Raw genomic sequence first — 12,492 nt, forward strand, 5'->3', positions numbered from 1 at the left:
AAAAAATGATGATTAGATCCAAAAGTCCAAAGAAAGTAATGAAGCAAACTTTCCAACTTGAGGTCGGAGACTTTGAGAGTAATACACATGAGTAGCTGCTGACACCTTCCAGCAAATTTGGAATTTCCCTACAAAAGAAAGGGGTTTAGTAATCTAGTAATCAAGTTGTTTTCTCAATTTTAATGAGCACATCATTCCACAATTCCATTGGAGAAGCTTGAAAGGTGAAGGGGATGCCCACAAAGCAGAATATCTTCCCTTGAGTAACCCATTTCCACTCGAATTGAGCAAGCCAGGGCCACGTCGGTTGAAAAGATTGCCCGTAACATAGCGTCTTGTGCCACTGAATAGTCGGACTAGAAGCTTGACAAAAGGTGTCGAAGCATTGTAAGGCATTAGTGACATTTTCCTCATCCTCTAAGAGAGTGAGAAAAGAGTCATCAACAAAGTGACCATTGACAAGTTGAGAAGAAGACTCAAGCAAGGAAATGCCACAAACCAAACCAAAAGAAACTAAGTGGGCAAGTAAGTAACCAAACCCTTTAGCAACAAAAACATACAAAGCCGGAGCCAGAGGACAACCTTGCCGAATAGATCGAAATACCCTGAAGGCTTTAGATTGAGAACTGGTAGTGGTAATACAAGTATTAGCATTTCCATTAAGCATTTCCACAGACTGAAGAAAGTTAAGGCCAAAACCCAAAGCTTGGAGCATAGTCAAAATGAAGAGCCATTCAATTTGATCATAAGCTTTGGCAAACTCAATTTTCAAAAACAAAGTCTGCTGATTGGACTTGCAAGCCCACTCCATGCCTTCCCAAACAAAAATGATGTTAAGAATATACCTAGACTTGATAAAACCGGTTTTCTCTGGGCACACAATTGAGGGAAGATGTCGAATCTTGAGAGATAAGGCCTTAGCAATGATCTTGTATGACACATTAAGCAAGGTGCACCGATTGCAAATATCCTCAGGGTCGCTAGCTTTATGTATGAATTTAATGTTTCCTTTGTTAATGATGGCTCTTAGACTCATAGTGTGATATGATTTAAGATAGACTTTGTGCAGGTCTTGACCAATAGACTCCCAAAGGTGCTTGTAAAATTCATAGGGGAACTCGTTACACCTAGGGGACTTGTCATTTGCCATAGAAAAGATAGCCTACATGAGGTCCTTGATGGTGAGAAGTTGCTCATAGATAGCTCATTGTTGGACCACTATGTGGTTTGAAGTAATAGAAATACATTTTTTGAGAGCTTCCTCCTAGGCAATCGAATTTCCTTGCGAAGCAAAAACATTTTCATAATGATGCACAAAAGCTTGTAGGATGTCAGAGAGATTGGAGAGAATAGTATTGCCTTGTTTAATCTTTTTAATCCCAAAGTTGGCATGATGGGCTTTGAGAGCTTGGAAGAATTCTTCAGAAGCTTTATCGCCAACCTCCAACCAATGAGCTTTGATCTGGGCACCCCGAGCATCATAGTTATCAGCAATCTGTTTATCATGGCAAAGCTTGGGAAGATGGACTTGCAAATCAGAATCAAAAGGGTTAAGGGTAAGAGCATCAAAAGCCTTCTTGAGAGCCTTGGTATTGGCTTCATAAGACCTTTTTCTAAAAATAGACAATTGTCTCCCATAGATGCGAACCAACTTTTAGCGGTTCTGGCAACAACATCATTCCACCATTGAATCCAACCTATTTGAGAATTGGGACGTGGCTCCAAGTTCCAGACACGTAGGATGTGAGCAATAGTGGAAGTATGTGTCAACACCAACATGTTGAGGAAAAATTGCGTATTGACAAATCGTTAGACAATAGTTTGCGAAGAAATGGTAAAATAAATGGGATAGTGGTTTGAGAACGTCACATTCGATAGAGGAATGACAGGCAACTCTTGATCTTCAGAAAAGGAGAAAAAATATTGTGTAGTAGTCATGGCACGATCAAGACATTTTAATATACGGTTAGAGCCAGCTCAAAAATTAGAGCAAGTGTGCCAGACACCACTTTTTTGGTGGCGGTTAGCAATGGGATAAAAAAGACCCAATTTGTTGCATATGTGGTACCACACTTCCCTTTCCCCAATTGTCCAACGATCAGTTCCCCAATTGTCCAACGATCAGAACCAAAGGAATGATTATTGATAGAAAGTAAAATTCAAATAATTATATGCATGGGATCAAAACCATGCGAAATAATAACAAAATGAAGACAAAGTGACAAGAGAGTAACTAAACCACCTCTACCATTTTCATGTTGAGAAGAAAACATAATGTTGTCCAACCAAATGATGCGACATGCAGAAGAAAGCATGAAACCAAAGATTTTAACCTCTTGCATAAAAGAAGATCTAGATTACCAAGTCTATGATGGGTATCCCAGACAATACTTTCTGGAGAGGTCTATAAGACCTTGCACATTCCATGATAAAAAAATCAAAAAAACTTTTCCATATTTGCTTTGTCGTCAAGGGAGTAGCAACTATTTTGCAAAAAGCTAGAAATTGGGTTGAAACTAGAGGGAAACCCTTCGGGAGTGATGTCCTATCTCTTCTCTTCTGGTTTCTCAACACGCTCGAGAGGACTATGAGAATGCCACAAATTCTATGTCTCAATGGAGGACGCAACAAGCAGAGTGCGAACCACTACAAGAGTGGTAGTCCTGCAGTTGTCTTGATCCCTTGCGAAAGTACAAGAATTAACTCTGGTGAAACTGTCATCGACTCTGCAATGGTTGAGGTTTGCACTCCATTCTGCATAGGAGTGGAAGCTGAAGCAACATTTGACTATTTGGGGGTTGAGGAAGCCTTGTCCTTGTGCCCTATAGTGGTCCATTCCTCTTTTTGGTTTCCTTCTGCTGGCTTAACAGGAGCATCCTTGGGCGGGGTTTTAACCCTAGGCAGTGCCAAAGGGCAATCCTTGAGCTTGTGCTTCACCGATTGACACCTATAACAAGTGTTTGGTAGGTTCAAATAAAGCACCTACTGAGAGAAGGTGTGGGAACCAACCTGAATCTCCACAGAATCTTTGAGATCCTTGGAGAGGTCAACCTCAACACAAACATGTTTATGAGGGCGAGCATTGAAAAACTTATGTGTTCCTTAGTAACAACTTTGCCAAGAGTGTTGGTAATGGACTCAATAAATGACCAACATGGTAAGGGGAGACTAGGAAACTCAACCCAAAGAAGAACCCTAAGCTTTTTGTCATCAGAGACTGTAAAGTCTCGAGACCATCTTTGGAACACAAGCAAGGAGGAACAAACTGATCAAGAGTCATTACCAAAGAGCACATCGGCCTAGGATGGGTTAGCAAAGTGGAATAAAAAAAAACTTTTGGTAAGGTTTTGCACGACTTCAAGGTGGACTTTGTGAGAAGTCAAACTCTTGGTAACCCATTCTCTGAGCATGGCTTCAGGAGGAGTCCTACTCACAAAATTCCCTATCAAAGTATGATGTTCTAACCATTCACACACAACATCAAATTCTTGTAGAGGAAGGATAATATCATGATTACCTTGTGGAAGACCTTCGGGACAAACTTGTGAGGACATTTGTTCAATGGAGGCGCCATGGCTATCCGAAGTAGCAACATAAGCACCGATATCAACTACTGGGTCGCAGTTGGTCAGGGCCATTATAAACTAGTCCTAAAAACTTCTGCACTAAATGCGGTTTGACAGATGGAAAATTCAGAAGGAAAGTTCAAACAGAGAGTCGTATGCAAGAGATGCACGAAACCCTACCAGAGAAAAAATCCTAACAATAATTTTCACTTCTAAACTAATCTAACTAAATTTTTTAACTATGGCATATTCTACAAATAAATTTAGGGGAAGGCTCTATGTAATAGATCTAATTTTTAAACTTAATATCCACTTAGTTTTTCTTCAGTCTTTAAAACAATAATGAATTTGGTTTGTAATATAAGTGGTTGACAATAATACCGTGCATGGTTTTGATTGCAAATTAACTTTTAGTATATAATCTTATAATGGAGATTTTTGTTGACATATGCTGCACTAACAAAGAATATTTACATAATTGAAGCTTTTGATTGTCTTTCAGTCGAAAAATTTGAGTTTCAATGGCATTGTAATAGGCTACTTTTTGTTGATGTTATAACATCGAGAGCTATCTTATTATCCTAAATTTGAAATATACAAACAATTTATTTTTAATTAGAGACAATGAAGGTTCCTCATAGCTTGAGTTGGCCTAGTGGTGGAGAATTTGTACTCTTGAAAGAGAGGTCACAAGTTCAAATCCCATTGGGGGGAGGGTATGTACACCTCATTTTTAGTGTAGTTAGGTACCTCTCGAAAAGGAGTACGAGGTAGTCCCATATAATTGTCACCATATGTCAACTTAAAAACTATGGTTGGTGTCGTGGACTATAAAAGCCCCTTTCTGTTCTTTCACCTTGAGGGATCAAGACATTGAAGAGTTACGACAATGAAGGGTCAGGAAAATTAGTGGAAGGTCAAAACACGTTTATATACTTCAAGAAGGAATTCACACATATAACATAGATTGATATCTTTTATTTTCTAAAAGATTGATACAAAGGAATTACTATAATTTGCATATTGTTAGATGCTATGATTATCATTTTATTACAATTCGTTGTGTTCATTGGTGTATCTATGTCGTATAGCTCATTATTTTTGTTTGTTGTTTATCTTCATTTAAGATATGATAAATCGACTTGGTATTAGAGTAGGTTTTCTTATTAGTCTATGAGATTTCATGGGGTTTTATGGCAAATTGAGGGACCGAGAAATTAAAAATAAATAAAAAATTATAGATTTTATTAGACGATTATAATGTTGGAATGGTTGGCTAAATATTTGAGGTATGAAGCTATAATATGAAATTAGCCAAGTAAGCAATTATTCTAATCACTTTTCCCATTGAAGTGATTGCCATTTTTAAAGTTATGAGATTTAGTTATTTTGAAGCTTTATAAATAAATGCGTGATGTTTGTAGGGGCCAAAAATATTATAAAAGTTAGTATATTTTGTTACCTCGAAGAATTATCTTGGCACATAGACATGGAGATTAATTTATTAGTTTTAGATAGACCTTCCTCTATATATTCTAAGCTGTGCAATGAAGACCAAAAAAGCTAAAATGCATATTTCTCTAAGATTATTCATTTATATATTATAAGGGCCTTCATAAAATATCATTACATTCAGAGAGAGTTTGATGTACCATTGGACTCTATTGATCTAGTTGATGTACCTAAGACTTTGCTTGGTGTTTCCATTGTCGAGAGAGATTATTAGCATAAATGATCCTTACTATGTGTTAAAATGAATACTTCTCCTAGACAAAAATATGAGGTAAAAGCCCTTGAGAGATGTGCTGTTAAAATGCATATTTCTTTGAGATAGAGAAATATGAGGTGAAGCCCTTGAGAGATGTGCTAAAATGTAGATGCTCAAAAATTGTTCGCGTCTATTGCTTAATCACTTTTTCATACTAACTTGTCCCATTTTCTCATTTCACTAATTCCGATATTTTGGCCAACTTGATTATCATTTGATTATATTTTAACAATATCCTTCATCATTCGTAACCCCTTTCAAATCAATTGCAGATCCTTCCAGAATCAATTCCCATTGTATCCAATCAACCCAAAATCATCCCAAATCAACCTAGAATCATCCCAAACTAGTTCTAATCAACTCGAAACATGTCATATATCTCAAATCAATCATCATCTGCCAAACCCTAGGCATTGTCATGTCTCTCAGTGCCTTGGAAACCTATCAAATCTTATCATTTGATTATTGACATTGTCGAGTCCCTCAGTGTCGGATCGTGGCATTGTCCAATCAATTTAATAACATTGACAATGTCTATCAATGTTATTAGGATCAACCTTATCAATCGATTTCAATCTTGTGGCATTTACAATGTATGTTAAATGTCACATGTTCTTAATCCATGTCATGGGTTCTTGGCATGTTATCAAACCTAATCAGTCATTCAATTTGATCATGGCTTTGATCTACCCATCATTGTCCTAGTCGATCTACATAATCGTCGCATTTCATCAAAGGATATTATCATCATTTATTTCATGAAATTGGCCAATCATTTACTAACTTATTTTATATGATTAGAGAACCCATAATCTTATCTTATGTCAGTTCCAATCATTTTCATCCTATATTATTAATAATTCTTCCTACTAACCAACGTTCTCAATTAATTGATTCACCTTCACAAATTATGAGAATTCTCAATTTCCTAAGTCCTATTTTCCATTCTAATTTCCATTTTACTAATTTCCATTTGTGTGGATATATGATTTTTTAATTCAAATATTCCACCTATTCTTCACACATGGACATGGCGCGTCATAGATATTATCCCTACACTTGGCTAAAATATGTCATATTTGATATATTTTATTCCTTACACGTCTATAATAAGCCTCCATCATCATAGATTCTTGGCTACAAGTGGCTTTGAGGTGTCACATGCACGCCATAGATTTTCCTCCACTTTTAGCCATGCTGACTTTTATGCGTCATAGAATCCTACAAGTGGCTTTGAGAGGTCATATGCACATCATAGATTCTTCTCCACCTTTAGCCATGTTGACTTTCATGTGTCATAGAATCTCATATTTGACATATTGTGTCATGGTTCTCATAGATATTCTAAGGAATATCATGCCACGTTGTACATTCCAAGTGACAATTGTCCATCCTCACATTCAATCCTCTCCTCTTGCACATTGGCTGTAAATTGAGCCATCTTGCTCTCATTTTCGATCCCTTAGAACCCATTAGGCTCGAAACCATGCTTCTAGTACTCTCAATAGCATCATTATAACGTTAGTCATTTGCTTTCAATTTAGGCACTATAGGCAATTGGAGCTACATCAATTGAAGAACAAAGAAGGACATGGTAGCGACAATTGAAGAGGCAGTTTGATTTGTTTTATTTCCTTTATGCTTCAGTTGGTTTTCATGGTAGATCAGAAGGGTTTTAGTGAATGTTTATTGAGTTTTGTGGTTGCTCATAGTATGCTAGGTTCTAACCTGTTTTCTAGTCCTAGAGGGGAGTATTAGCATAAATGATCCTTAATATGTGTTAAAATGTATACTTCTCTAAGACATAGAAATATGAGGTAAAAGCCCTTGAGAGATGTGCTAAAATGCATATTTCTTTGAGATAGAGAAATATGAGGTGAAGCCCTTGAGAGATGTTGTGCTAAAATGCATATTTCTTTGAGATATAGAAATATAGGGTGAGAGCCCTTAGAGATGTTGCTATGCTAAATACATATTTTTCTAAGATAGAAAAATACGAGGTGAAAGACCTTGAGAGATGTTTCTCTTTCGACTCATGTGCGTAGCCATGGTGGGTGTCATGTTGAGCAACTCCATATTGAGTGATTCCATGATGGGCACTTGTGTATATGCTTCTTTCCACACATGGGAGAAGCCATGGTGGGTGTTATGTTGAGTGACTTTGTGATTTTATCATGTTGAGAAATTTTGTGATTAATTTTTATTCACAAGTGAGTGCGACATTTGTGGGTGTCATTTTTTGAGACTATGATAGGGATATCTAGAAAGATATCTCCCTAGCTAAGAGCGAGTGTTGATGCTATAGTGTCAGGGGATTTCTTTCATAAATTTGAACTATATATATAATCTTCTTTTATTGATGGCAATGAAGGGTCAAGACATTGAAAAGTCAAGACAATGAAGGGTCAAGACAACAAAGGGTCAAGCCTTCATAGAGAGAAATAATATTTCATTAAAAAAGGGTTAATGTATAATGTATTTGATATGATTACCAATGTATAATAGGGAAAGATTGTAGATTTGAGCACCAATCAAGTGCAAGGGTAGTTATAACCACTTGACAACTGCTTGGTACAAATATTAATGTAATTAAATAATAAAATATTACTAAAGTTTACTTGACTTTCAAATAATTAACCTAAGTTAACCTTTGTTGTAATATGGAGGCTAATCAGTCTCAGAGGTTAATTTCTCACATTATTCGGCGTGGTTCCCCCCTAGATTATTACTACAGAGATTTGGGGGCAGCTCCTCTTACGGGGTCCTGTGGCAGAGCTCTAGGTATGCTCCCTATCACAGTACAGGGTGGGGTCAAGGGGCAATGCCCCCACAGGGGGTTTTCGAGGCAACGCCCATGAAGCCAAAAATGAATTGACTAATGTAAAAGGTGTTGACTATTGTTTTTCTATTGGATGACTTATTCTAGCCCTAATTTTGTAAGTGGCAAAAAACTTGTATAAAATTGCTTAGGGTTAGGGATTTCATAATGTATGATGATAATGTAGCTTTTTGTGGTGCTATTGAGCTATACGAGATTGTAGATTGTAATCATTGGATAATAATAATATTTGACTTATTGTTGATGGACACAACTGAGAGATTGGCTGAACCATGTTAAATCTTTGTGTCTTGTGTTATCTTCTATGCGATTTATTATTTTTTGATATTGGCTATATTTGCATGCAATTGTTATTTCTATTAGTGGTTAATCCCAACAAACTTAACCTTGCCAATAATTATAGTTATTCTAACACCATCTTAAATGTTGTTGGGAAAGGTGTTGGACACCTTGCATAATATTATAATGTTATATTTTATTATTACGTGGTTTGCAACTAGGAGTACCTAGATAGAAGTGAATCACATAAAGATTCTTGGAGATCCCATTCTTGTGGCTATGTGATGAGTTATAGTGTAACATTAGAATATTATTTAAAGTTGGTGTCATTTATATATAATATTACACTTTATTTAATATTCGGGAAAAATATTTAATAAAGTGTAAATTTACTATCAAGATTAAATTAATGGATCAATGATTTTGTGTACAATGGTTGTACTTTACCACTAGCATTTTGTGTGAGCTTTTGTCTATAAAAGAAAACACATCCTTGTGGTTTAGGTTGGCTGGTTGTTTGGGCTATCAAAATTGTGTCAATTTGAAGCTTGCATTTGTTAAGCACGATATAAGCTATGTGGATATATGTTTGAATACATGGGAATGTATTGAAAACTTGATGTTTTTAGAGTATTCATTATAATTCTATAGTTGTGTTGCATTCTTTGTATAAAAATTATATAATAAACTAAGAATTCTTTTGGAGGTTGAATTTTTCCCTTACTAGGGTTTTCATAGGGTATATCTTATGTTATTTTATGGATTGTCTATTTGATCTTTGCTTTATGGTGTTTTTGTAAGCTTGTATATATGTTTGTATCTCATGAGTTACCTAGAAGTGGATAAATGTAATTGGACATATAACATTATCTTGTAACAAGTGCAACTTAGGGAGAAGACTATAATAAAATATGACCTAGATGCAAGATGACTCCCAATAACTAGGCCATTTTAGCTACACATGTATAATGCAATCTCTCACAAATCAAGAAAAGGAGAAAATCCATCTCTAAAGGAAAGAAAAAATAAACAAAATAATGCACAAATGACTCATATCCTCCAAGGACTATATGCATCATGTATACACAATCAATAATCATCCCAAAGGAAGGAAAATAGATTACATAGCTCCTCCCACAATGAACAATGTCATACAAAGATGGTGAGTGCTTGAAGACAAAACATAGTCTCATGTTTACAAACAATATTTATGCCCTTCAGAGGAATATAAATCAACTCAAATGAGGGGATATTTCCCATTCTAGATAGGAATTGGTAAGACTCCAATAGCTAATGTAGAGTGATGATTTCTTTGAAATATGCTCATATGTCACCAAGTCCTTGAATAATGAAGATGAGTTAAGCTAATCAGGTGCATGCCCAATCGTATCCCCTAAGGACTATATACATCATGTATATACAATCAAGAATCACCCCAAAGGAAGGAAACACAATTACATAATTGCTACCATAATGAACAATGTCATGCAAAGATGGTGAGTGCTCTGAGAGAGAATGTAGTACCATGTTTACAAACACCATTTCTCTCCTTTAATGGTCGTAGAGCCTGCAACTAACGTGGAAGTTTCCCTAGATGCTATTGTTGTTATTCAATGTCAGGATGACGATTTTGTCCCTTCTTTTGATTCAAAAGTTGGTTCCGGTCAAAAGGATATTGTTGTCGTGGTCCCTCCTCTAGTTGACTCTGTCTCTTGAGCTCTTGATGTTACTTTTAAAATTGTTGTTGATCAGAAAAAAATTGATGTTGGTGGCTTAGTCCAACATGGTGTTTTTGAGTTTGTAGAGGATGGAAGTGAATGTAATAGTATTGTGGCTTTCAGGGATAAGATTAATGAAGTTGATCTTGTTCAAAATGATGGTGAATCTTGTGCTATTGGATTTGCTACTATTGACCATGTCATTAATGGTGTTGGTTATCTTGGGTCTGATAGCTTTGCTGATTTGTTGGCCTAACACTTTATGACAACCAAGATTGAAGAGGGATGGATTTTGGTTGAAGGAAAATATTCAAAGAAATTTCCATCACATTTTTCTCCTAACTCCCACAATAAGGGGGCTGAGGGGAAAATCTTAAAATCCATTGTCTTATTCTTTTTGTAGGGTGGTCTCATTGTTAAGTGTTTATCCTTTCCTTGACCACTAGTTTTTTTTGGTGGGCGTTGTGAATTGTTTGGCACCCCCTTCTCTGTCTATGTTGTGTTGTGTGTCTGTTCCGTTTCTCTTTAAAGAGTGTAATATATATCTTTCGGTTTGGATTGTAGGTTGTTTGAATTTGCAACTATGTTGTATTTGGCTTCCAAGGTCCCTTCAATATTTGTTTTACTTAATAAAAACCATTTCTCCCCTTTAGAGGAAGATAAAATGATTACAAATGTGGGGATGTTTCCCATTCTAGATGGGAATTGGTAGGAAGCCAATTGGAAATGTAGGATGATGATGTCTTTGAAATATGCTCATATGTCAACAAGTCCTTGAATAATGAAGATTCCTCAAGATAATTAGGTGGATGCCCAATTATAATAGAAGGTGACAAACAAGGCAATACTAATGGAGATCGAATAGCAACACAATCTAAAGACAAAGATGAAGTGACAATTGTTTGTTAGAGTAAAGCGTTAATTTAATTTAATTTATTAAATTACCTTTACCCCCTTCTTAAGATTTCCCTTTATGCACTTTTACATTTACATTTAACGATTAATTAGTAATTATTAAATGGATTTTACCTTTTAGGATACCTCTTTTAGGCTTTTGATCTCCTTCTATAAGGATTGATCTTTTGTAATTATCTCTTATCTTTTTCATTTTTGAGAATACAATTTGCATATTTTTAGAGCAAAACCCTTACCTCTTCTTATCTTTTTCTTCTTTGTGACAAGTTCTTGCATGCAGGGATTCTTTGGGCTTTGTGGATTTGTATTGCTTAAATCCTTCATGGTAATAGAGCCAGATTTGTTGTAGCTTGTTTGATATTTGGAGAAAAAAAAGAACAAGGGTTCGATATAACATATTTGGTGATCTTCAGGTATTATTTTTGTGAAAACAGGCAGGTTTCTAATTTCCAAAGCATTTTGAGGCCAAACAGACCTCATGGTTGGATTTTGAAGGCATCAAAACCCTATTTTCATATAAAGTTTGTTGATTTTGGACAGAGTTGAGTTGGGAGACAAGGTTTTTTTTTTTTTTTTTTTAAGTTTTTTAAAAATTTTTTTTTTAGTTTTTTTTTTGCATAAAAGGGTTGTACAAGCATACAATCTGAGATACAAAAAAAAAAAAAAATTGCAAAAATGTGTTGATTTTTGGCCACTGTGATTAGCAAAATCGGCTAGCAGTCACCAAACCTCTAGCGGTCTTGATAACCACTAGTAGTGACCGCCAAGAGTCTCCCTCACCATTATGATTGCCACTGACCGACAACTACTCCATCGACCACTACTGCCAGTGGTTCCACCTACCCATCACTTTCCCGACCATAGCTGCTAGTGTGCCACCTCGAGTAGTGAAATTTTTTTATTTTATTTTTTGGTACCTAGTTTTGCACTTGAAGTCCATCGATGACTTCTATCTTTTGGAGAGTGTAACTTCTTCATTATAGGTCTATTTTTCAATCTGAAATAAGCATTGAAAAGCTCTTCTCGAGCACTTTGTATATTTTCTATCATTTCACCAGTATTTTATACCAGGTATTTTTTATTCATATCTGAATCCTTTTTACTCTTCTCTCATTTATGCATTCCTACTAGCAGTTGGGGTTTGATTTTTTGCATTGTGGGGGGTGTTTTGTCTTATTGTTTCTACTATTCACATATGTAAACTAGAACTTCTTTAAAAAAAATTTAACATATCCTAAAATAAAGGCTGAGACCTCTTCTTGTCTAGAACTTCTGACCCCTCATAACTATCACACTTGGAAGACCTCGATGACTTGGCTTCTCAAGTCAAAAGGGTTGTGGGGCTGTTTAGATGCAGTGCAACCATTTTTTTCCAGAGGCCTTGTGAGGTCATGTAACACAGGAACA

The sequence above is a fragment of the Cupressus sempervirens genome, chromosome 11 (assembly GCF_028749045.1).
Source record: "Cupressus sempervirens isolate cs-2001-9-10 chromosome 11, ASM2874904v1, whole genome shotgun sequence".
In the NCBI taxonomy this organism is placed as follows: domain Eukaryota; kingdom Viridiplantae; phylum Streptophyta; class Pinopsida; order Cupressales; family Cupressaceae; genus Cupressus; species Cupressus sempervirens.